Source organism: Zea mays, chromosome 7, assembly GCF_902167145.1.
Source record: "Zea mays cultivar B73 chromosome 7, Zm-B73-REFERENCE-NAM-5.0, whole genome shotgun sequence".
Lineage (NCBI taxonomy): Eukaryota > Viridiplantae > Streptophyta > Magnoliopsida > Poales > Poaceae > Zea > Zea mays.
Window position 1 is genome coordinate 82,129,143 of NC_050102.1, and position 24,805 is coordinate 82,153,947.

The following is a 24,805-nucleotide window of genomic DNA, read 5'->3' on the forward strand; positions in this document are numbered from 1 at the left end:
GAAAGACAAGTTCTACAGGCTCGAGCTCAACCATATCGCTCGGCGCTACAACGAGACTGCGGACGAGCTGGCTAAAATAGCCTCAGGGCGAACAACGGTTCCCCCGGACGTTTTCTCCCGGGATCTGCATCAACCCTCCGTCAAGATCGACGACGCTCCCAAGCCCGAGGCACCCTCGGCACAGCCCGAGGCGCCCTCGGCACAGCCCGAGGCACCCTCGGCTCAGCCCGAGGTACCCTCGGCCGCCGAGGGCGAGGCACTGGACGTCGAGGAGGAGCAGAGCAGGGCCACGCCTGATCGAGATTGGCAGGCCCCGTACCTGCAATATCTCCGCCGAGGATAGCTACCCCCCGACCAAGCCGAGGCTCGGCGGGTAGCGCGACGCGCCAAGTCTTTCGTCTTGCCGGGCGATGAAGAGGAGCTCTACCACTGCAGCCCCTCGGGCATCCTCCAGCGGTGCATCTGCATCGCCGAAGGTCAGGAACTACTGCAAGAAATACACTCGGGGGCTTGCGGCCATCACGCGGCACCCCGAGCCCTTGTCGGGAATGCTTTCCGGCAAGGCTTCTACTGGCCGACGGTGGTGGCTGACGCCACTAGAATTGTCCGCACCTGCGAAGGGTGCCAATTCTATGCGAAGCAGACCCACCTGCCCGCTCAGGCTCTGCAGACCATTCCCATCACCTGGCCCTTTGCTGTATGGGGTCTGGACCTCGTCGGTCCCTTGCAGAAGGCGCCCGGGGGCTACACGCACCTGCTGGTCGCCATCGACAAATTCTCCAAGTGGATCGAGGTCCGACCCCTGAACAGCATCAGGTCCGAGCAGGCGGTGGCGTTCTTCACCAACATCATCCATCGCTTCGGGGTCCCAAACTCCATCATCACCGACAACGGTACCCAGTTCACCGGCAAAAAATTCTTGGATTTTTGCGAGGATCACCACATCCGGGTGGACTGGGCCGCCGTGGCTCATCCCATGTCGAATGGGCAAGTAGAGCGTGCCAACGGCATGATTCTACAAGGGCTCAAGCCTCGGATCTACAACGGCCTCAACAAGTTCGGCAAGCGATGGATGAAGGAACTCCCCTCGGTGGTCTGGAGCCTAAGGACGACACCGAGCCGGGCCACGGGTTTCACGCCGTTCTTCCTGGTCTACGGGGCCGAGGCCATCTTGCCCACTAACCTGGAGTACGGCTCCCCGAGGACGAAGGCCTACAACGATCAAAGCAACCAAGCTAGCCGAGAAGAATCGCTGGACCAGCTGGAAGAGGCTCGGGACAGGGCCTTACTACACTCAGCGCGGTACCAGCAGTCCCTGCGACGCTACCACGCCCGAGGGGTCCGGTCCCGAGACCTCCAGGTGGGCGATCTGGTGCTTCGCCTGCGGCAAGACGCCCGAGGGAGGCACAAGCTCACGCCCCCCTGGGAGGGGCCATTCGTCATCGCCAAAGTTCTGAAGCCCGGAACATACAAGTTGGCCAACAATCAAGGCGAGATCTACGACAACGCTTGGAACATCAAACAGCTACGTCGCTTCTACCCTTAAAATGTTTTCAAGTTATTCACATACCTCGCACCAACGCAAAGTTTAGTCATCAAGGAAGGTTCGGCCTCGCCTCGGCAAAGCCCGACCCTCCCTCGGGGGCTAAAAGGGGGGAGACCCCCTCTGCGTCGAATTTTTTCCTCGAAAAAGGATCTCTTTTTAGCAGAATTTCTTTCGTGCTTCTTGACTACTTCGGAAAGCGGATCCTGGAAACGACGGAGTACATGTAAGCAGCCAAGGCTGACCGAGCCGAGGGACTCCTACGCCTCCGGGATACGGATACCTCACTCATCACCTTCTGCGATAAGTAACTCGCGTTCGGATAAAGCGACTCCGTGGACCGAACAAGTCTTCACGTTCGGAAGCTCTTCTGCCAAAGTGGTCCCTCAAGCTTTCTCGACTAAGTCGGGGACAGGGCCTCATGGACGGGTGAAAGTACGCGTAAGCGGCAAGGCCGACCGAGCCGAGGGACTCCTACGCCTCCGGGATACGGATACCTCACTCATCACCTTCCGCGAGAAGCAACTCTCGCTCGCGCAAACATCCCTGTTACCGACGGAAAGTCCAGATGCTCGAAACAAGAGGAAAAAAGACGCAGCTTCACAGGCGCAGCGAGGGTGTGTTTTCTGGCCTCGGCGGCCGCAGAAGGCACACGCTACAAGACGATCTGATCCTGCAGGATCGGGTCTTCACGCTGAAGGGGGCCGTAGCACCCTCGGCATCGACGACGTCTTCAGCAAGGTCCGACCCAGCCTCGGACGGCGGCACGGTCAGGGACTTCTCCGGGAATCCGGCCCGAGCAGGCGGCTCGGCCGGTTACCCCTGGGGCCTCGGCCAACTGACTTCCAAGGGCGCCAGCCCGACCCGAGGCCTCGGCTGATCGACTCCGGCGTCGGCTCCGCTGACGGACAACCCGGCTAGGCTCCGGCCAACCAGGTTCCCATTTTCGAGCCAATTCTGCCTTTGTTCGTACTGATATCGCTACCCCTGGCCTCGGCTCATCGAAGAGCGGCCGAGGGGTCTCTTTAACTAAGCTAGAGGAGCCTCAGACAACAAGGCCGATCGAGCCGAGGGATTCCTACGCCTCCGGGATACGGATACCTCACTCGTCACCTTGACACGGGGCGACTCATGCTTGGTAAAGCGGTTCAGATAATCAACAGGCGAGACTTAGTGCTCGAAAATGAGGAAAAAACACGGCTCCGTGCCGAAATTACATACATGTTCAGGCCTCGACAGCCACAATGAACAAAAAAGCACTGGCATTCGAAGTGCCATTACAAACGGAACTCCGGTTCCCCCTCCGCAGGTACGAACAACCCCACTCCGAGGGGGAAGGCCTGCGGAGCAACGGAAGGCCGACGAACGGCGCGCCGTCACCTGCTCCAGCAGCAGCGACGACGACGACTTCTGCTCCGGGGGGTCGAACAGCGGCAGCACTGACCTCAGGGCGGATGCTGCTGCCAGGAGGCCCCCGCCCACGCCAAAACTCGTGAGGCAAGGACGGGCAGAAGGCCGTAGAGTTGGAGGTCAGTCCGTGGCCGGCCCTGGCTATCTCGCCGGCAGCAGAACCTCTTCAAGCTGCCGTGGCGGATGCCGGCGCCGCGAGCGGCTCCGAAGCCACTCGCGCCCGAAAGCCAGGCACGCTGCAGCTGCCAGCGCCGCGGACGACGGCCGCCCTTCCCTCCGATCACTGAGTGAAGGAGCGGGCCGCCGCCCGCGCAGAGGCCGACCCCAACTCGGCACTCTCCCCTCCCCAGCCTTAGTGATGAAAATCCTTGAGGCTGAGGGAGGGGCAGAGGCCGCAGCCCGGCTCGCTTTCCCCCACCATCAAGCCGAAGGTCGCCATCTCGGGCGACCGCCGGTGGAGGGGTGCGGCCGGGCTGCGTGATGAAAATCCTTGAAGCCGAACGATGGCTGAGAGGTACCAACTCCCATGGGGTTGCGTTCCTCCAACGAGGAGGCGGAAAGGCGGCGGATACCCCCCATCCGGGGGCTTGGAAGATGGAAAGACACGGCGCATAAGGGAGGAAGAAGACATGGTTGCCTTCTGAAAGGAGTCTCCCTCCTTTTAAAGGCAACTCTCCCTACGTGCGCCCCCAAACGCCACGGGCTGAGTCTTCTCCAACACGCTCCAAGGCACCCCCTACGACTCGGGGGCTGGGTCCCGCAAGTCATGCAAACCGGCTCAGAGCAGAAGAAGCCAAACCGCCGCGCGTGGTGCGCACAACCGCCCAGCGGTTACAAGCGACCCCCCACTTTTGCCCAGACCAACGGGCGGAAGGGGCGGGCAGCCATGCAGGCGGCATGCAACCGCGCCAGGTGGACGCGCTTCTCCGACTTCTGACACGCCAGCTTGGAGGCCCAGGCCCACGCGTCAAGCAACCAGCGCGCCAGATGCTGCATGCAAGCAACCGCGCCACCACTTGTGCCACGGTCGCGCCTCTTCGGTTGCGGAGCCTATGCCGCGACTCGAGGCGACCAGCGCACGACCCAGCGGCGCCAGCCTGGCGCGACGGTCAATGCGGCCGAGAGTGGGCCGGCAGTAATGACGGTGGCAGGCAGGCGGGAGCAGCAGTCACGTCGTCAGCCAGGCTCACGTCCCGTCCGGGGACAGCAAGAGAGCCTCCTCCCACGGCGTGATGACGGTGCACCCGTGACCCGTTCCTCGAACGGCTCGCGCACGCGCAACGGCCGCCCCGCCAACCACTCGCCCCGTCGCATTAACTCCGCGGCGGGACAGGCGGCGCCTCTGGCAGGAGAAGCGGACGACGCTTCGCCTTCGCCGTAATAACCGCGTCAAAAAAGGTACGCCACGTCGTTCGATTTCGTATCCTTTTCCTTTTTCCTCTTTCTCTATCTCTTGCAACAGGGACCAGGAAAGGGGGATACCCCGAAAAGGATCCTTCTCCGCGAAGGAACCGGGCTCCGAGCCCCCCCTACTGATCAGAGGTTCGAAGACTGGCCCTCCGAGGGGTTCAACAGTCGCCTCAGATCGCGTGGGCCCGACACCCACTACTGGTCAGGGGTTCGAAGGCCAGCCCCCCGAAGGGCTCCATGGCCGCCTCAGGCTACTCGGGCTCCGCGCCCATTACTGATCAGGGGTTCGAAGGCTGGCCCCCGAAGGGTTCACAGTCGCCTCAGACGCCGAGCGAGGGATGACCAGGGGTACGTTCGATAATAACCGAGGCTCGGGCTGCGCTCCCGAGGTACCTAGGACATTTCCGAGACCAGCGGGAACGATCTTGTAACGGAATCCCATCGGAGGGAGGCATCGAGCCCTCGGACCCCGTCGCCAGGGGACCGGGTCCGGCAGATCACCCGCAGGTACTTTTGGGCGTGCCTCTGGGCCCCTAGCCGACCCCCAACGAACGGGGCACGGACGTCCACTCGGATTACCCGTTTGCAGCTCACCGGAGACACCATGTTCGGTGCCCATCGAGGGTAACATGGCGCACTCCCCCCCTCCTCCTTGCGGAAAGGCGACGTAGGGGCGTATGTAAAAAGTCGAGTCTGTCCCTGATCGTCCTCTCGCCCTGTGCGGAGGCTCGGGGGCTGCTCTCGCAAACCCGGCTCCGGCCGAACCGTTGACAGCGTCAACATACCAGCCCGAGAGCTTGGGCCCCGACCGTGCACCCGGGCTACGACCAGTTCGCATGAGGGAACGACCAGACCAGCCGAAGCGTTACGCAAGGCATTAAGACCTCGAAGGAGTGAAACCACTCCTCCGAGGCCTCAGGGGCTACACCCGGCGGGTGCGCTCGCGCGCACCCACCGGAACAAAATGCAACCGAGAAAGGCTGGTCCCCCTTGCAAAAAAGTGCGACGAAAGCCTCCAAGCGAGTGCTAACACTCCCTTCGAGGCTCGGGGGCTACTGTCGGGGACCATAATTAGGGGTACCCTCAAGACGCCTAATTCTCAGCTGGTAACCCCCATCAGCATAAAGCTGCAAAGGCCTGATGGGTACGATTAAGTCAGGGATCAGTCCACACGAGTGACTCGATCACGCTTCGCCCGAGCCTAGCCTCGGCCAAGGGCAGCCGACCTCGAGAGACTTCCGTCTCGCCCGAGGCCCCCCTTTTAACGGCGGACACACCTTCGGCTCGCCCGAGGCCTTGGCTTCGCTTAGAAGCAACCCTGACTAAATCGCCGCACCGACTGACCAAGTTGCAGGAGCATTTAACGCAAAGGTGGCCTGACACCTTTATCCTGACCGCGCCCCCCGGCAGAGCCGAAGTGACCGCCGTCACTCCACCGCTCCACTGACCAGTCTGACAGAAGGACAGCGCCGCCTGCGCCACTCCGACTGCAGTGCCACTCGACAGAGTGAGTCTGACAGGCAGTCAGGCCTTGCCAAAGGCGCCATAGGAGACTTCGCTCCGCCCGACCCCAGGGCTCGGACTCGGGCTAAGACCCGGAAGACGGCGAACTCCGCTCCGCCTGACCCCAGGGCTCGGACTCGGGCTAAGACCCGGAAGACGGCGAACTCCGCTCCGCCCGACCCAGGGCTCGGACTCGGGCTAAGACCCGGAAGACGGCGAACTCCGCTCCGCCCGACCCCAGGGCTCGGACTCGGGCTAAGACCCGGAAGACGGCGAACTCCGCTCCGCCCGACCCCAGGGCTCGGACTCGGGCTAAGACCCGGAAGACGGCGAACTCCGCTCCGCCCGACCCCAGGGCTCGGACTCGGGCTAAGACCCGGAAGACGGCGAACTCCGCTCCGCCCGACCCAGGGCTCGGACTCGGGCTAAGACCCGGAAGACGGCAAACTCCACTCCGTTCGACCCAGGGCTCGGGCTCGGGCTCAGCCCCAGAAGACGACGAAACTCCGCCTCGCCCGACCCCAGGGCTCGGACTCCGCCCTGGCCTCGGCCGAACGATCTCCGCCCCGCCCGACCCGGGGGCTCGGGCTCGGCCTCGGCTTCGGAGGAGCTCCCACGTCGCCCGATCTAGGGCACAGGCCCGCCACGTCAACAGGAAGCGCCATCATCATCCTACCCCGAGCCGACTCGGGTCGCGGAGAACAAGACCGGCGTCCCATCTGGCCAGCTCCGCCAGATGGGCAATGATGGCGCCCCACAATCTCTGTGACGACGGCGGCTCTCAGCTCTCTTACGGAAGCAGGGCAACGTCAGCAAGGACTCGACCGCTCCAACAGCTGTCCCTCCGCCAGGCTCCGTTGCTCCTCCGACAGCCGCGACATCACGCCAGCAAGGTGCCAAGACCTCTCCGGCTGCCACATTGGCATGTACCCAGGGCGCTAGCTCTCTCTCTCCGCTAGACACGTAGCACTCTGCTACACCCCCCATTATACACCTGGATCCTCTCCTTACGACTATAAAAGGAAGGACCAGGGCCTTCTTAGAGAAGGTTGGCCGCGCAGGGACGAGGACGAGACAGGCGCTCTCTTGGGGCCGCTCGCTTCCCTCACCCGCGTGGACGCTCGTAACCCCCCTACTGCAAGCGCACCCGACCTGGGCGCGGGACGAACACGAAGGCCGCGGGACTTCCACCTCTCTTACGCCCGTCTCCGGCCACCTCGCCTCTCCCCCCTTCGCGCTCGCCCACGCGCTCGACCCATCTGGGCTGGGGCACGCAGCACACTCACTCGTCGGCTTAGGGACCCCCCGGTCTCGAAACGCCAACAATTTATGACCACCTTTGGAAACAAAAGGAGCCGGACCCCAAACATCAGAATGAATAAGATCAAAAGGTTTTGCAGAATGAGAATCACTAGTAAAGTATGGAAGTTGTACTTGTTTGCCAAGATGACAACCTTTACAATGAAAACTAGACTCAACATGTGTAGGACCTAAACATCCTGACTTTATTAGAGTAGACAGACGAGACCCACATAAGTGACCAAGACGATGATGCTACTGGGCAAACGACAGTGCGGAACCGGAAGCGGCAAGCACACGAGCTGTAGAGGCATGATGGGAAGGGAGACGCAATGTGTCCAAGATGTAAAGGCGAGGCGAAGATTTACGGCGACGGCCAGTCCCAATCACATCCCCTGTGAGTCGATCCTGTACAAAACAAGATGAGTCATCAAATCCAACAAAGCAATTGTGATCGGTAATTTGACCAACTGATAAAAGATCCATGGATAATTCAGGTACAAAGAAAATATTTGGGACAGTAAAGTTTGAATTGGAAAGAGAACCCTTGTGGGTGACATGACATAATGTACCATCAGCGGTCTGAACAGAAGTACCCTCGGTGACAGGTGCAGTAGAAGCCAGGCGTGACTGATCAGATGTCACATGAAATGAAGCTCCAGAGTCCAGAACCCAAGTAGATGACAGAGCACCAGCAGATGAAGTAGCAGCAACAGCAACTGAGCCTCTAGGAGATGGTCCTGTACCACGACCACGAGTAGCACGACGGACACGAAAATCAGCCAGCTTCTCTGGATACTTAGTAAAGCAATTCTCAGACCGATGAGTGGTCTTCTTACAATGCTCACAAGGCGGAAAGGAGGTGCTCCTGGACTTCTGAGCAGTAGCCAAAACACTGTGCGAACTGACACCAGTAATAGAAGACATGGACTTAAGGCGAGTCTCTTCAGCAAGTAATTCAGACAACGCCTGAGCCATGGTGAGAGTATCAGAAGTGTGTAGTAACCTTGCACGAAGAGAATCAAATTCAGGTCGAACGCCCATAACAAATCTGTAGGTAAAGAACTTCTCAATGAACTTATGGGCTGGGCAAGGCACAGCTGTACAAGCAGGCACCATGGAGGTCAAAGCACTCATAAGACGATCAAAAGCTGAATAGTAATCATCAATGGACATATCTTGTTGCTCAATGACATGAGTTTGCTGCATAAGAGTATGTAAAAGAGCCCCACTGTCCTGAACAAACCGATCCTTCAGATGAGACCAGATAGCCCTAGCAGTGGTGAATTTGGACAGACTCATAATCATAGTTGGTTTAGTACTATTGACCATTGCAGCCATTACTTTGCCATCATTGATTTGCCAAGTCTTGATTGCAGCTGCGTTGCTTCTATCAGCTGCTAAAACTGGTGAATCTTCAGTTAAATGGAATAGTAAACCATGACCTCTTAATGCAGTTTGAACACAGAAAGCCCACTCTGGGTAATTCTGCCCATCAAGCACAATATTGACAACAATAGCATTGGACGTCATATTGAAGAGCAGGAAAAGGACAAAAGAATAACGGATCTGAGAAAGACTGTCTTGATGGTACCAAAAACCCCTGTTTGCAGGTGATGAACAGTGGATATGCCGCCGCAACCGAGACGACGACGCGAGCAGGAGATCTGGGCGCGCAGATCTGGGCGCAGATGGCTGCCCGGACAGCGAGAGCTCGCTGACGTGGTAGACGTCGCGGACGGCAACGGAGAAGAAGTCAGCGAAGTCCCTGGGGACGGCGCAGCGAACACGCATACAGCTGCGCGCGGTCCCTGACGAGGCAGAGGACCCCTGGCGACGACTCTGGGGAGCCAAAAGACGACGCAGCGGATGCGCAGACAGCTGCGCGCAGACAGCCGCGACACCGGCGGCGTCCCTGGCGAGGCAGAGGATCCTCCCTGGCGAGTCTGACGCGCAGACGGCGGCGAACGCTGACGGCGAGGTGGACGCGGCGGACGGCGGCGCGCAGATCCGGCGGACGACCGCGGACGGCGCGCAGATCCAACGGATGGCCGCGGACGGCGCGCAGGATGACGCGCAGACGGCGGCGGACGAGGCGGACGGCGGCGCGCAGATCCGGCGGACGACCCAGCGGATGGCCGAGGACGGCGCGCAGGACGGCGCGCAAACGGCGGCGGACGAGGCGGACTGAGGCGGCGGACGCGCAGACGGACGGGGAAGGGGAGGGCCGCGACGGCGGATGGCGTGCGGACAGGACTGGGGAGGGCCGCGACGGCGGCCGGGCAGGGAAGCCGCGACGGCGGCAAGGAAAAAAACCCTAATCTAACCTGAGAATTGATAGATAATTACCCAGTCCCTAAGAACTATTATATACATATAGATAGTGGGCCAGGCCTAATGGGCCTTAACAATAATGAAGGTATGTCCTTCATGACCTTCGTCCGAAGATCGTTATATCCCAAGGGAAATAATGCTTCGAAGGACGAAGGACATTAATCATTTAACCTCCTTTTGTGTTGCCTTGTTCTTAAGTCATAGCATTTGAGAACAAGTCCCCAACATTGGCGCCCACCTCCGGTGAACCCTTTTTGACCACCTTCGGCAAGCATCGACCTTCGTCATGCCGCCAAAGAAAGCTTCAGCAACAGGGGCTGCTGCTCTGCAGCCGCTGGACCCGAACCAGGAGACCCTTTCTCTTCGGGAAGCCCGAAGCCAGAAGAGGAAGGCCACCAGTCCAACGCCTCAGGAGGACGATTTGGACCAAGAAATCAGGAACATGGAGATGCTGCATCAACAAGTGCAAAGGAAGAAAGAAAAGATGGCCTGACTAGCTGACCTACAAAGGCAGATAGACGAAGCCTCTGAAGAAGTTCGTCATCTTACGCAAGATGAGCAGAACCGGAGGCCCCAGTACAGAGAGCTTCACCAAGAGGGCTTCGTCAACGAGGATGACTGGTATGAGGATTTCCATCATGAAAATTTTGCTTTTGATGATGCTTCTCCTCTGTCAGCAGAATTACAGGCTACACCTTGGCCCCCGTCTTATAAACCACCCCAGCTCCCAATGTATGACGGGCACTCAGATCCGAAGCAATTTCTGATGAGCTACGAAGCAACCATATCTTCATATGGTGGCAATACTGCAGTCATGGCGAAATCCTTCGTTATGGCAGTCAAAAATGTTGCACAGACCTGATACTCTTCTCCTCGGCCAGGAACAATCACATCGTGGCAAAAGCTGAAGGACATGCTCATCACCAGCTTTCAAGGGTTTCAGACGAAGCCGGTCACTGCTCAAGCTTTGTTCCAGTGCACTCAGGATCATGAAGAATACCTTCAGGCGTATGTCCGAAGGTTCTTACGACTGAGGGCACAGGCACCAACGGTGTCTAATGAAATTGTTATTGAGGCCATGATTAAGGGGCTTCGGTCAGGACCTACAGCCCAATACTTCGCCAGGAAACCCCCTCAGACCCTGGAGAAACTACTTCAGAAGATGGATGAATATATCCGAGCAGATAATGACTTTCGGCAAAGAAGGAAGAAAACTTACAGGTTCTCCGAAATGACCAGGGCCTTCGGAGGGAGAATCCACACTAGGCACGTCAGATCTATCCATTCTACTCAGAATGACGATAGGGGAAGTCAGCAACAAAGGCCGCAGTATTCCTCCCAGGCTTCGGGGCAGCAACGGAACTATCCTCGGCCCCCAGCTCTAAGGGGCAGAGGCGCCAGGGGCTTCAGAGGAAGGTTTGGGGATCAGCCCAGGAAAATTTACTGCTTATTATGCGGAGAGGACAAGGGCCATACTAGCATGATGTGCCATGTCACCATTCAAAAATAGAAAGAGATAGTAGAAGATGCAGCCCAACAGAGACAGCCGAAGCAGGTTATGCATACTGCTTCGTACCACTCACCATACATTCCAGAGTATGTGGGTAACCATCCTGCAGTTTCTATTGCTTCGGCAAGCCAACCTCAGGCTTCTTGGCAACAGCCTCCACCTCCACCACCAATGCAACCCGCTTATCCCCAAGGCCAGCAGCCAGAAGGGAGCCAGCACAATCACCAGCAGCGAGACTTTAGGGAGCAGTCCGAAGCTCGGACAGTCAACAGTACTGTGCCAGAATCGAAGCACATCTACTAAGATATATCCTACCTCTGAAACAACTTTTATATTTGTTATCATTTATCTTTTCAATAAAGAGCAATCATTGAAAACTTAGTTCTTTTGTTATTTTCAATTTCTTGTAATAGCTTCGTCATTATCATAATGAATATACCTTCTTCAAACATCGACGAAGTTCTAAAGGTCTTGACGAAGGAATGCACTGCAAGTTTTTGTCGAAGCAACAAAAGTCGTTCTTAAGGGAACACAGCGTAAGTTTTCTGCTCAAAAGTCGTTCCAAAGGGAATGCAGAGCTTACAGCGAAAAATAAACGCTGATACCGCCGAAATAAAAGGCGAAGAAGCTCTTAAGGGAGGCTTACAGCGAAAAATAAACGCTGATACCGCCGAAATAAAAGGCGAAGAAGCTCCTAAGGGAGGCTTACAGCGAAAAGTCAACGCTGATACACCGAAAAATAAACGGCAAAGAGATTGTATTCTACTGTGAGGATGTGTGTGTACCTTCGGAACAAATGTCATCATTGCATATCATAGCATCATCACATCATTCGCATAAACATGACATCATACATCATATTGCATCAATGGCACAAGAAGGGGAATACAATGATAACCTTCGGAAATTGTTTTCGAAGAAATTATGCCAAGGCACAAAATAAAGTTTGAAGAAGTGCAGTTTCGCCAACTTTAGTATCGGGGGAAATCTATTGTTTACGAAGCATAATATTTTCACAAATATGGATATTCCTTACGAAGCATGAAAAGAAGGGAAGGTGTTTTTTCGCCGAAGGCTCAAAAACAGTATGTATGTAAAGTTTCATGCATCGTAAAGAATTGAATTATAGACAGCTTATATATTACATTCAAAATTATAAAATATTACACACATTGTCCAGCAAATATTACATTCCAAATGTCTTTACAATAACAACTAATCTTCTTTTAAAACTACTTCTGCAGCTTCGTTTAATAGTTGATCAACAACTTTATCCATAATAGCTTCGGCCATTTTTATAATCTCATCATCCTCCTTTGCTTTGGGGTCTGCCAATGGCTCGACGGGCTCTGGGGGAGGAGATGGTGCGGCTGTGATGCAAAGCGTAAATAATTTCGAAGTCATAAAATTACAACATAAAGTCAAAAGTTATTAATCAATACCTATTCGCCTCTCGAGATCCGCAGTTTTCTCAGCGGCCTCTGCTGCTTCTCTAGCATCGTGAATATCTTTTTCACTTTTTCTTATAATTTCTTGAGCCATCTCCCGACCGCCATTTTCCCAGATGTCGGTGAAAAATTTTCCACCAACCAAGCTTGCTTCGGCCGAGGGGTCTTTTATACCTTCAATAGATAAGGCAGCCTCGGTTTGCGCCAAGGATTTCACATGTTCGCAGCCTCTCCTCTCCAAGATAGCGGCAATCCCCCTAGCACCCAAGAAGGCGCATATGTCCCCACGGCCACTCAAAATTTCTTCAAAAGCTTCGGCCTCGCCGTTGATCCAGTCGATTGGACCTTCGGGATCTCCCAGTACGAAGTTGCCTTCATTCGAATATGCGCCGACGCTAGCGAAACTAGTCTTAATTTTCTCCACACATTCCATGGATTTTTCATAACATCTTTCTTTTGACGACCGAAGTTCTGTAGTTGTTTTCTCCCAATGATTTTTCCAGTAATCGCTGGCGTCTCGGTCAGCTTCGGCAGTTGCACACTTTAATTTCGCTTCAGCCAGCTGTTTCTGAAGATTTTCAATTTCGCACTTCTGGGCTTCAGCTTGGGCCTTGGAAGTAGCTTCGTATTCTTTTATTTTATTAAGCAATGAGTTTAATATTTTATCTTTCTCAAGACCTTCGTTCCTTAGCTCAATCACTTCGGAACGAAGGTTAGTCAACGCCATGGTACATCCCTCGTCTTCAGCGCTTTTCTGCGCTCTGAGGGCATTGCTAAGAATAAGGCCCTGCAAAAGGAATGTGGTATTAAAAAATAAGCACACGAATTTTTAAGCACACAAAAAGTTTATTTTCTCACCTTTAAGTTGTTGTACGCTAAGTTGTCGGCCAATTCATCTTTTGACAAAACTGAGAGCCCGTCTTCTAGTGTTAGGAATCCGAAGCTTCTTGCCATCTCCCGGCAGACAGAGATCTCCTTGCTGTCTGGGAGACAATACAAGAAGTCTTCTTCTCTGCTGCCATTGAATATCAACGCCCCTTTTGGATATTTTAATTTCTGGGCATAATGATAAGCTTCTCGCTTTTCCTCTTCAGATAGCATTTTGCCCGAAGCATGTCGTACAATATAATCAGGCAATTTGGAAGATGCTTCGAGAGTTGAAGAGAGAGTTTTTTCAGACAGAATTTGCTTTATAGCTTCCTTTATAGTTTCTCCTTCGGTTTCCAAGGATTTCTCCTTGGCAGACTCTGAAGGTCCAGTTTCGAGCTCAGCCTGGTGCTTTGTAGCTTCGGCTCCAGAGGCTGTTGTTTCAATCTATGCTTTTTGAGCTTCGGCAATTTTTCTCGGAGTAGAGCTTGAAGACTTTATTGTCTCCAGTACATCCGGAACATTAACCATCCTTTTTCTTTTGGGGGTCACCGCTGGACCTTTCAGAGTTTATGGCACTCCAACTTCTGCCGAAGGGCTTAAAATTTCTGATATTTTTTGTTGAATGGGAAAAACCCTAACCCTAGAATAGGGTTGGGCAGTGTATTAATAGACCAAATAACTGGGCCAGGCCCATTACAAGAGACGGGTATCTAACACCCCCCCGCAGTCACAACTCTATCCTGTACAGATGTTGAGACTGGATCGAAAGTCCAAAAATACACTCGACGGTAACCCCTTGGTGAAGATGTCGGCGAACTGCAGCGTGGTGGGGACGCTGAGAACCCGAACGTCACCGGCAGCGACACGCTCGCGGACGAAGTGCAGGTCGATCTCCACATGCTTCGTGCGCTGATGTTGTACAGGGTTGGTGGAGAGGTAGACCGCGCTGACGTTGTCGCAGTAGACGAGAGTGGCGCGCTGGAGGGGACTGTGGAGCTCGTGGAGGAGCTGGCGCAGCCAGGAGGCCTCGGCCACGCCGTTGGCCACAGCACGGTACTCGGCCTCAGCGCTGGAGCGAGAGACGACGGGCTGACGCTTGGCGGCCCAAGAGACGAGGTTGGCGCCCAGGAACACGGCGTAACCGGAGGTGGACCGGCGCGTGTCGGGACAACCAGCCCAGTCAGCATCGGTGTAGACCACGAGCTCCGACGTCGGGGATGGTCGGAGAAGGAGGCCGTAGTCTAGGGAGCCGCGGAGGTAGCGCAGAATCCGCTTGAGCGCGGTGAGATGGGGCTCCCGCGGAGTGTGCATATGCAGGCACACCTGCTGGACGGCGTAGGCGATGTCGGGCCTGGAGAAGGTGAGGTACTGGAGCGCGCCGGTGAGGCTCCGGTAGGACGTCGTGTCGGCGACCGGAGGCCCGTCGTCCTCAGAGAGCTTCGCCTGAGTGTCGACAGGCGTGGAGCAGGGCTTGCAGTCAGACATGCCAGCCCGCTCCAGGATGTCGATGGCGTACTGGCGCTGGTGGAGGAAGAGACCCTTAGGCCGGCGCTCGGCGGTGATGCCGAGGAAGTGGTGTAGGGGCCCCAGGTCCTTCATCGCGAACTCCCGCTGAAGGGCGACGATCGTGCGGTGTAGAAGGTCGGCGGTGGATGCCGTGAGCACAATGTCGTCGACGTAGAGCAGGAGGTAGACGGTGTCGTCGCCGCGCCGGTAGATGAACAGGGACGTGTCCGACTTGGCCTCAACGAAGCCGATGGAGGCCAGGTAGGAGGCGAAGCGACTGTACCAAGCCCGTGGCGCCTGCTTGAGGCCGTACAGGGACCGATTCAGCCGGCAGACCAGATCCGGACGGTCAGCGTCGACGAAGCCGGTGGGCTGGCTGCAGTAGACAGTCTCCGTCAGAGTGCCATGGAGGAAGGCATTCTTGACATCGAGCTGATGGATCGCCCAGTCGCGGGAGAGGGCGAGGGAGAGGACGGCGCGAACAGTGGCGAACTTGACGACGGGGCTGAATGTCTCGTCGTAGTCCACTCCGGGGCGCTGTGTGAAGCCCCGAAGGACCCAACGGGCCTTGTAGCGGTCGAGGGAGCCATCCGAGGTCAGCTTGTGGCGAAATAGCCACTTGCCGGTGACCACATTGGTGCCTGGTGGACACGGCACCAGGTCCCAGGTGTGGTTGGCCAAGAGGGCCGCGTACTCCTCCTCCATAGCACGACGCCAATGTGGGTCGGCGAGGGCAGTGCGAACGGAGGAGGGCACCGGGGAAGCGTCGGGTGGAGTGCTGGACGTGTCAGCTGCCAGGATCAGCCGGTCGACGGGGCGAAGAACGCCAGCGGCGCGCCGAGTCACCATCGGGTGGACGTGTCCGGGGTCGCGGTGGATGGCGACCGGGTGGTATACGGACGGCTCGGAGTGGACCGCCGGAACGTCGAGAGCGGCGGGTGTGGCCAGCTCGCGGCGGTGATAGACGACGGCGGGGTCGGCGAAGCGGGTCGCGCTCGTCGACGGGCCCGAGTCGGGGGACGCCGAGGTAGTGGCGTGGCCGCGGCGGTGGTAGACGAGCGTGGGGTTGGCGAAGCGAGCCGGGTTCGACGGGGCCGCGCGTGGCGCAGGCGGGGTCGACGGGGCCGCGCGTGGCGCAGGCGGGGTCGACGGGGCCGCGCGTGGCGCAGGCGGGATCGACGGGGCCGCGCGTGGCGCAGGCAGGATCGACGGGGTCGCGCGTGGCGCAGGCGAGGTCGACGGAGCCGTGCGTGGCGCAGGCAGGATCGATGGGGCCGCGCATGGCGCAGGCATGATCGACGTGGCCGCGCGTGGCGCAGGCGGGGTCGACAGGGCCGCGCGTGGCGCGGAAATGGGCGCGTGCTGTGGCGTCGTGGCTGCACGAGGAGCAGGTAACGGCGCAAGACGAGGCGCCAGGGGTAGGGGGGAAACCGAGTCGGACTCGAGGAGGGAGTCAAGATCGGTGGGTGGGGTGGAGCCTGCAAGGGGAAACACATCTTCATCGAAGACGACGTGACGAGAGATGATGATGCGGTGGGAGGTGAGGTCCAGGCACCGATACCCCTTGTGGTCAGGGGAGTAGCCGAGGAAGAGGCAGCGAGTAGAGCGAGGAGAAAGCTTGTTAGGGGCGGTAGCGGAAATGTTAGGGTAGCAGGCACAGCCGAACACGCGCAGGTGGTCGTAGGAAGGGGTTGTGCCGTACAGGGCGAAGTGAGGTGTAGGGTGGCTCACCGCCTTCGAGGGAAGACGGTTGAGGAGATGTGTGGCGGTATGAAGGGCCTCTGCCCAGTAGGTGGCAGGGAGAGACGCCTGAAAGAGAAGGCAGCGGATCATGTTGGTGGTGGTGCGAATCATGCGCTCGGCCCGGCCGTTCTGAGCAGAGGTGTAGGGACACGAGAGACGCAACTGGATGCCGTGAGTGAGGAAGAAAGAGCGGGATGCGTTGTTGTCGAACTCGCGACCATTGTCGCACTGCAGGGCACGAACCGGGCGCCGAAACTGGGTGGATACCCAGGCGAAGAAGTGAGTGAGGGTGGTAAACGTGTCGGACTTCAGCCGAAGGGGGAAAGTCCAAAGGAAATGGGAGTAGTCATCCAGAATGACCAGGTAGTATTTGTAGCCGGAGAGGCTAAGGACAGGAGATGTCCAGAGATCACAGTGGACAAGATCAAAGGCTTGAACAGCCCTGGACGTGGAAGTGGAAAAGGGAAGACGGGAGTGACGGCCGAGCTGACAAGCATGACAGAGGCGCTCAGAAGAGCCCCGAGTGTATGATATGTCGGAGTGGCCGGAAAGCTGGGACATGACGTCAGGTCCAGGGTGCCCGAGGCGACGGTGCCAAATGGCGGAGGAGGTGGTGGTAGTAGTAAGTACAGGAGATGAGGCTACTCTGGTGTGGGGAGTGGAGGGCAAGTGAAGAGAATAGAGGGGGCCGGAGCTGTCACAACGAGCGAGCACAGCATGTGTGGGAAGGTGACGTATGGTGAGGCCCCAGGGGTCGAACTCCATAGAGCACTGGTTGTCACTAGTGAAGCGACGCACCGAAAGGAGGGGATGAGTCAGTCCGGGAGCAACAAGGATGTCGTTAAGGCAGAATGGTCCTGGAAGAACCGATGTACCTACTGAGGTGACCGGGAGGGTGGAACCGTTGCCGACGACGATAGAGGTAGGATGTGAGGGGTGGGGTGGATGGGAGTGGAGTAACGAATTAGTGGTGGGGGTAGTGTGGAAGGAGGCCCCGGAGTCAACCACCCAATCGGTGGTGGTTCGGGAAGGTGGAAGTGGCGAAGGAAAGGTGTGAGCGGAGAGGGCCAAAGAAGGTGCCCCGACAGAGGCACTAGAATGGGAGGGAGATGACACGGGCTCAACCGCTAGGGAGGCGATCGCAGCACGTGGGAAGACAAGCGGGCCAGGCACGTGACGACCCGCCTGAGGGTGGACCTCGACGCAGTCCCGAAGAATAGGGTTCCAGACTGGATCGAAGGACACGAACATGCCCCGGATGAGCTGACCGTCGTGGAGGAGAACACGCACAGCCACGAGAGCGGCGGGCGAGGTAAAGCTCATGGCGACCGGTGCAGGAGGGTCAAGGCACTGCGGGAGCCGGGGCGTGGATAGCCGGCGCAGGACAGCAGGGGCGCGGGTCCTCCGGGCGAGGGCTCCCGGACGGCGCGGGGTCGACGGGCGCGAGCAGAAAGGGCGCGGTTGCCGGTGGGGGCAGCAGCGCCTGAGCTGGTCGGGGAAGCTGGCGGCGGCTGGGGCACGGCCTGCAGGGGGCGGCGGCAGGGGCGCGACCTGAGCAGCGGGCCGCCGACGCGGTGGAGAAGCGGGGTGTCGGTCGGCCACCGCGGGGGAGCGGCAGCGGGTCGCGCAGGGGCAAGAGCAGGGGCAGGGGCGGAGGTAGGCTGCCGCAGCTGCAGCTCCCGCAGCCCCCGACGCAGCCGGCCTCGACGGCCTGGGCGCGCGCAACGGCGAGCGCGAGGAGGTGGTCCGGAGGCCCGAGATGGCGACGGCGCGAGCAGAAACGCCGGGCGGCGCCGACCAGCAGAGGAGGGCAGACCGGCGCAGGGGGCAGACCGGCGGCTGAGGGCGCGTCAGGACCTGTGGGTGGGGGCGGCGCGTGGGGAGAAGGAGCGCGCGACTGGATGCGCGCAGGTCGGGGCCTGGGGTCGCGGTAGCAGGGCCGGTCGGGCGCTCGGCCGCGGCGGTTGGCTCCCTGGCGCGCGGCGGGCAGCAGGGCTGCTGGGCAGCGGCGGCGGCTGGAGAGCAGCAGGACTGCTGGGCAGGGCGCTCGGCCGCGGCGGTTGGCTCCCTGGCGCGCGGCGGGCAGCAGGGCTGCTGGGCAGCGGCGGCGGCTGGAGAGCAGCAGGGCTGCTGGGCGGCGGCGGCGGCTGGAGAGGAGAAAAGAAAAAAAAAACTACAGTGGCTCTGGTACCATGTTGAATGGGAAAAACCCTAACCCTAGAATAGGGTTGGGCAGTGTATTAATAGACCAAATAACTGGGCCAGGCCCATTACAAGAGACGGGTATCTAACATTTTTGTCCCTTCAGCTTTCGACTCTTCAATTCTTTCAGCCTTTGGTGTTGCAGTCAGTTCTTTAGTTTTCTGTGCAGGTATAGGTTTTTTGGCTTCAGTGGCCGAAGAGGCCTCGCCGACAAACTCGGGCACTATGGCCGGTTCAATAAAGCGCGGTCGGTGAGTAAGGACTTTTACCCTTTTCCTCTTCGGCACAGGCTCGCTTAGAGCAGCTGAAGCATCATCTTTCCCGGAAGTTGCATCTTTTCTCTTTCGCTCCCGTAGAGGGTAGCGGTAGTCAGGGTACACGAACCCAATAGCATCAAACTCGGTTGAACCTTTTCTTCTTTCGGCCTCTGAAGGCCGCAGATAATGCAGTATCTTCTGCCTTTGAGTATGGCCCAAGCAGTTCATCGCTTGTGGCTTCAATACATTTCAGCCAATCATCATCTGGCTCAACAAATTTACCCTCGTATCTGAAGGTGAACTTCATCCTAATCAGCCCACCTTCATCAGGCTTGGTGATAGTTTCTTTTGGCATTTCCCACTTTTCTACAAGTGGCCATACTCTGAAGGCTATATGCTCCTGGACTAAATCCCTTGTCCCGATGAAAGAGCAAACTACGCCGAAGGCCCTCTGGCATTCTTCGACTGCCTCGTCAATATCCACCTTCGGTTTCCGAAGGCCGAAGCGCTGCCAGATAGGGCACATAATGATATCTTTAATATCTTCTCGTGCCTTCAAATCATTTTTCACATAGAACCATTCCTTCATCCAATCTCCGGGCCATCTCTTCCGAAAGGTTGGCACGGGACAACTTGACCCAGAGCGAGCACCGAAGCTATAACAACCAAAATTGTTATGATATTGTTCTTTACCCCAGGGTTTCGTCTCATATAATAGTTCGTGTATATTGCAGAAACTTTTTGCATTTGGTTCCAAGCCTTGGCTCCTCACGGCCCATACGAAGATCCCCATTCTTATGATAGCTTCGGGAGTAAGTTGGTGAAGGTAGACCTGATATATCTTCAGAACTTCAACCACAAATCTGTTTAAGGGGAACCAAAGCCCAGCTTTAAAAAAGCTTTGGAAGATCACGACTTCATTATCTTCGGGAGTAGGCACAGTCCTCTCCCCGTCATCCGCCCTCACAGTAGACAAATCTCGAAAATATCTTCCCCTCATGTTATCAAGATGACTCTATTTAATGCTGGATTTTTCGAAGACTGTGTGACTTGGTCGCCACGGTCGATCTTCGGAGTCTTCACCCCCACTTTCTGCATCGTAGCTGTCACTTTCACCGGTATCTTCAGATAAGCCTTCTAAAATTTCTCTGGTAATCTTCTCTGTATTTGTCCTCGCTATCGATTCGAGAAAGCCCAGATTATTCTCCTCAGAAAGGCTCAGTTTCATTTCAACAACAACTTTCTTTTCCTGAGACATCCCTTCGAAAATGCTGAAAATGTGCTCTTAGGGCCGAAGCTAAAAATTGCAAAAGTTGGACAATCGTTTGTAGGCAAAGAGCTATTTGAGCAGGCAAAGCAGGTGGCAGGAGAGCGTGCCAAATGAACTCGCGGTCGGATCATATTTATACGCCAAGGGCGTTGCAAGTGGGAGGGTCCCGCTTGTCATCGACTCATGCTATTCTAGCAAAGGGAAGGTGTTTTTTCGGACCTTCGGCTTAGGGCCTTCGTCCATATCGCAATCTGAATTTATCATTCTAACAAATTAATATTGCGAGGGGCTACTGTTGGGGGCCTTCGGCTTCCGAAGGTCCTCAAAAACATGATTTAACAATGTTTCTGGAGTATAATACATGAACAGGTTTCTTCGGACTTAGATCAGAACTACAAAATGAAGAAGCACAAAGAACACGAAGGTTGGCGTAGAGCCGAAGCTATGTGCAGGAGAGCTTCGGCATGATAGCAGAAAAGGGAACCGACTTAAAAAGGAAAAGACTATTCAGACCTCGATGGGTTACTATAGGGTCATTAGCAAATGTAAAGGGCATGGATGTAATTTTACATGGGCTGCGTCCCATGCCTATAAATAGGTGAACAGTATCCCCGTACTGTTCACGCTGACTTGGCATTTTGCTTTTGCGTCATGCTTGTACTTTTGCCTTCTTTCAAGTCGAAGGTACATTTGTAACTTAATGTCATTTCTATTTTTCCATGTTAATAAAATAGAAATGATCTAATAATGATATATAAATGTTCATGTTATCTTTCGCATTTCATGTGATTCTCATTTTCACTATCATGTGCCGTAATAATGAAGGTATGTCCTTCATGACCTTCGTCCGAAGATCGTTATATCCCAAGAGAAATAATGCTTCGAAAGACGAAGGACATTAATCATTTAACCTCCATTTGTGTTGCCTTGTTCTTAATTCATAGCATTTGAGAACAAGTCCCCAACACTAACCAACATAAGTTAAATAAAAGTCTAGTTATAAAAGAATGAAACATGGTACAATAAATATTATTATTGCATAGTAAAGATTTATACGAGACTAACGCAACTAGAACAAGTCAATTCGGAATTAAAACGAAGAAGTTATGATTTTCTGAAGATTTTATGTATTTGATATGAGATTAATTAGGAGATCAATTTTATTATTGTTTTCATGTCAAAACAGTATTACATAGTTATAGACAATATTAATACAAACTTATAGGAATTGGAATGGACCAATTTGGACCTAATATGAATTTTCTAGCTATTATACAAGTCCTAGTAATTATTTTACATTAATAATCATTTTAGAAATAAATTTCTCAGACTTTACTACTAGCTGGACTGCGCACCAAATAAACCACAACTCAGGGGTGAACACAGAAGATTTCCTAAGACTCTGATTCCTGGCGCAAGGATTGCGGGTTGGTTTCCCCAAAATCCAGGGACTCATATGAAAGACGACCAGCCGAAGGGGTACGCGTGAATTATGACCATCCGATCAGATTCCGACACGTCCGATTAGATTAGATCTCGCCTGAATCGGCATCTTCCCCCGGCCCTCGGATCCAAGATCGCACGGCTCAGCTTCTATGTTAGTCTGACCGTCGCCGTCCCTCCGATCTATCATCAACATCCCAGATCCACTAGCCCCGAACCGATGCCCTACTTCTAATCTGCATCATCGGTGAAGGATCCAACGACGCCGTCCCCTCTGCACACATCCGGACGTCCCGACCGGCGGCGCCACGCCGGCACACGGCGGCGCCATGGCCGGACTTTTACCTAAGCGCGATACCGCGGCCAAAACCCACTCGGCTAGAGCTACACATAGTACGGAATATGGCGAACGCGATCGGAGTTACATACCTGAGGAAGGAGCAACGATGATCAGTGCCACGGAGCGGGGCGGCTACACGGCGGAGGATGACGGCCGACGAGCAATTCCCGCCGTTCGAGTGCTAGTCTCTACGGTCCGAGCGCGCGTACGGTTTCCCCGTGGTTCGGCGAACACCTCGACACACCCTTAGGACCCCCAACTTGAGGATTGAGCAATGGCACTAACCTGCGCATGGCACAACACGAGTTAATGGTCTCCAGCGAGCAATTAAAACCCCCCAATGTATAATTCCTTCTCCCGCGACCCTCCATGCGTCAAGGAATGATCAATGAAGGCTACGAACACAACCATACCTGCGGTGGTGCGGTACGGGAGTCAATTTCCTCCCGCGTGGTACGGAGCCGAGGTGCCGCCGAGCTCTGGTTCTCGGTTCCGACCACGCCTAGCCACGACACCGAAGCAGTCACCCCGACGCGAACAGGTCAACACCTTCCGCCAGGCCCAAGGTCAGAACCCCGGCGGGACTAGGCACGACAACAATGCGCAAGTACACCTCTCGGTTTCCTTCTGCTGACCCGCTCTCTCTCTCTCCGTCACGAGCTCTCTGGTTTGATGGAGGCGCATTGAGGAACAAGTCGATCACTGTGGTCCTAGTTTTTATGGGCAGGCACGACCCCATCGCGATTCTGTTGCGCCACGGACGTGCGGATCTTGGCGAATCTGTTGCGGTGCGCGCCCGACTCGGCGGGGAAGACCTTGCTGACCAGAGGGGCCCGCAGGGAAGTGGCTCGCACGAGGGGGAGGTGGTACCATAGGATTGACTAATGGGCCCCGCGAGGCGTAGAGGTGCAAGGAAAGTGCTCGGGAGTGTGGCAGGCCCGGTGGGCCCAACATGCCAGCACCAGTGGCGCGCGCGAGGGTGGGGTTGGGCCACGCGGGAGTGAGTTGGTGAGTGGGCCGAATTGGGAAGTTAGGCCCAGTTAGGTTTCCTTCCACTTTTCTTTTTCTTTTCCTTTTCTTTTCTTATTTTTGAATCTAAAATTTGAATTCAAATCTTGTAGTGAATTTGTACTCAAATTAAATATTCAATTGGAACATTCCAGTGTGGGATGAATTTATATATTTATAAATTTTAATTTGTCTTTTGTAGTATTTCTCTCTTAAATCCCAAATTCAAATTTAGGTTTTAATCCAAATCTTCATCTCTTTATTGTATTCCCATATTTTTCCTTTTTGACATTACAAAGTTCCAATTCCAGTCTAAGATATAGTTTAATAATTCAAATTTAATACCCACTAACATTCCAATCTGATGTTGTAGATATCTATTTATTCTAGTTACTTTATTTGTTTGATAAATGTTTGAAATATGAGACACACTCATATTGTTTCTTTTTTTTAGGAAAATAAATTTTGATTGTGGGACAAGAGTTTAAAGTTACTTCAAAATTAAATATTCATGTAAATAAATGTTTATGGTGCATCATTTCATGAAATACATGATCATTTAGTTGAATAGAAAAAAATCCCTATTACTCTTCTAAAATAGTTCTTGGTTTTAAGATTCTGTCCTCAATTTTCAATCCTCAAGTATAATTTGAGATGTCTAGATTTACTATTTTATTTCTTTATATATTTATTTTATTATTTTTTTCTATGTAAATTTTGGGCTTTACAATACGTCCTGCAGATAAGTACGTGTCCAATTTTTTCCCAACTAAATTTGTGGACAGCGAGTCTCAAACAAATGAGATGAATATTGCAACGTCCTCATTCCTTTCGCGGTCTGATGCAGTATGGTTCTTGGAATGCCAAAATACAGGAAGTGAAATCCAAATGAGCCGTACTGACTCTTCAATAGTAAGATAGAGCTACTCTAAAATGACTGGAACAGAGAACTAATCCCCTAATCGAATGGCTTGCGCTAACGATGCGCTCTTCCTAGATCGAATCACCAAGCACACCCGCAGGAAAGGCCAACTAAAAATCCTGCACGCCGCAGTGTGGAATAGAGCGATGCCACGCGCACAAGGACCACGCGCACAAGGAAAGATTGGGCAGCTGGCTCAGTTACCTCTAGAAACGCGGCCGCAGGTGTACCGACTCGACTGGGGAGATCAGGAGGCAACGCCGTATGCGGCTTGCGGCGAGGATAGGACGGTGGAAGACGACACCGGCTGACTCGGCAAGCCGCCGCCGCAACAAGGAAGTGACTAGTGAGGCTGATAAAAGTAAATATATACTACTCTATTAAGAGTACTAGTCGGTCATCCGCACGTTGCAACCATTCACAATAATATCCATATAAATTATCTACAAAAAAGATTTAAAGATTTTTTATTTATTGTCTCCGTTCTTCGCATATTTTTTTTGATTTGATTAACCGATGTTGTTATTTACTCTATTCAATATATGTTGGTACAACACGACCAATAAATTGAGCGATTAGAAGAGAGTTTACAACGACTGACTGAATAAAAAGATATTATATAATGACATAATTCCACCATATATAGACCAAATAAGAGAAAGTTTGTAAACTCAAGTTTCTAAAATAAGTCACATGAACTCAAATTTATAAAAAAGATAGATCAAAATATGGAGTGGTTGTTAAAGTCAAACATTAATAAAAAATGAATGTGCTCCATACAAATTAT

The 24,805-nt window shown here is 54.6% G+C and overlaps 1 long non-coding RNA gene across 1 annotated transcript; it reads right to left on the bottom strand.

The window, feature by feature from the left end:
• Nucleotides 1–22,174: 22,174 nt before the first annotated feature.
• On the bottom strand, nt 22,175–24,423 carry LOC109940997 (uncharacterized). The gene is made up of 2 exons (XR_002263828.2): nt 24,223–24,423; nt 22,175–22,373 (listed from the first exon to the last, which is right to left on the bottom strand). It is a non-coding gene; the product is annotated as an uncharacterized lncRNA (long non-coding RNA).
• Nucleotides 24,424–24,805: the final 382 nt, after the last annotated feature.